Source organism: Octopus bimaculoides, chromosome 18 (genome assembly GCF_001194135.2).
Source record: "Octopus bimaculoides isolate UCB-OBI-ISO-001 chromosome 18, ASM119413v2, whole genome shotgun sequence".
NCBI classification, from domain to species: Eukaryota; Metazoa; Mollusca; class Cephalopoda; order Octopoda; family Octopodidae; genus Octopus; species Octopus bimaculoides.
This window is the reverse complement of record NC_068998.1, coordinates 16,905,344-16,907,406: the sequence shown is the minus strand read 5'-3', so window position 1 is coordinate 16,907,406 and position 2,063 is coordinate 16,905,344.

The window sequence follows — 2,063 nt, the reverse complement described above, 5'->3', positions numbered from 1 at the left end:
TATATATATATATATATCTTCATAGTGAAAAAATATATAACAAAAGAAGGAAAATGCACAGAATTTTTATATTTCTAATATATTTTAAAAGATAGAATATTATGGTAGTCTACTGGTTTTGCGTTTTGCTAATTGGTGGAAATATTGCAATTTCATATTATCTTACAAAAACTCTTTGATTAATCAACAGCTTATCAATAAGTGAAATTTATAATCAGAGTTACCAACATTTCAGAAATGTAAAGTGGATCTGTCAATCATGCAGGTGGATCGCAGAATGAGGTTGCAAATTAACTTAGCAGTCACACTCACAGGCTGGAACTGCCAAAACATGCTTGTGTAAGGGCTGGTTGCTAGCTCCAGACATAACATTTGACTCTATCAAAACAGGTTATAAGGCAGTTATTAAAAAAAAATCATTTACTGTTAAGTACATTAAGGAATAACATGGTTAATAAATTCCAGTTTTATTTGTCAATTGCTAAATTCATATATGTGTGAGTGTATGTATATATGGGTGTGTGTGTGTGTGTGTGTGTGTGTGCAAAGCTTAGGTTAGTTAAAATATTTCAACTGCTAAAAGACAAATTCACTGCAGTTACCATGGAGAAAAATTCTCTTATGGTAAAAAGGTGTAAAAACGCAATATCTGTCCAGTGTCAACACTATCAGCATTCCAAGACTTCAATGTTTCTAGCTCTTTAGCTGTTATCAATGAGAAATACCTATGAGAGGCAACTCTGGACAGACCTTATTAAAGCATAACTTTAACTAAAATACAGTCAACAACATACAGGCTGGACTCAGCTGGCTGGGCTATTGGTCAAGCCAGCTTATGTGGCAAAGCTGGGCTAGCTGAGCTAGCCTGTCTGGGTTGCTTAGAGTGGTCAGGGTGGGATACATGGGTTAACTGGATTATCTTATAGATGATGCCTGAGCTAGCTAGCCCGTCATGCTTGAACTGGCCAGGATGGTTTGTCTGGGTTGGCTGGGACTCTGGTCTAGAGTAGAGGGTTAGCTGTAATGGGCTACTATGTGAAGCTGACCTGGCCTGGCTGGGGTGACCAGGTTGAATTGTCTAGAATGGCCAGGGTGTCCTGTCTAGACTGGTCAGGCTGGGACTCTGGGCTGGTCAGGCCATCTGAGCTAGCCAAGCTATGTATGACTGAATGAGCTGGCCAGGCTGGACTGATTTACAGAAATGTAAAGTGGATCTGTCAATCATGCAGGTGGATTGCAGAATGAGATTGTAAATTAAAGAATAGTTAAAGACATTTCTACTCTAAATAGGTCATTTAACTTAGCAGTCACATTCACAGAGGTTGGCACTGGCAAAACATGCTTGAGTAAGGGTTGGCTTGGCTGGTTCTCCTGGGCTGGCCAGGCTTGTCTGCCTGTGAAAGCTGAGTTGGGCTTCAGGGGCTTGCCAGACTGCATAGCCTGGCATGTCTGACCTAGCTTGTTGATCTGGGCTGCTAGGACTGGCAGAACAGAGCTGTCAAGGCTGGCTAGATTATCCTACCTGAGCTAGCTAGGTTGGCTAGGCTGTCCTATCCTGGTTGACCAAACAAGCCTGGCTGGACTCTGACATATCTGGGTCAGCAGTCTGAGCTGTCATGCACAGGTTAGGCAGGTTAGCTGGCTGAGCTATTCTACCTGAGTTGGCCAGGTTGGGCTACAGGGGTTGGTTTTCTTGGGCTAGCTGGGTTGCGCTACAGGAGCTAGTCAGATTGCACAGATTGGGCTGGCCAGGTCGGGTTGGCTTGGTTTGCTGAACTGCATTTGCTTAAATGGGTTGAGAGCCTGGGCTGTCTGGACTTACAAGGCTGTCTGAGCTTGGCTGGTCTACCTGGCCTGCCTGTGGTGGCTCGGATGGGCTACCTGAGTTGGCCAAGTTGTTCTGCCTAGGCTGGGTTGGGCTTCAGAGGTTGACCAGATTACACAGATTGGGCTGGCTCACATGCTAGGCATCCTTATATGGTATGGCCTGGTTTGGCCAGTCTGCATTGAGCTGTCTAGGCTGACTGAGTGACCTTAAATGCCTGGCTGGTCAGATTGGCTAG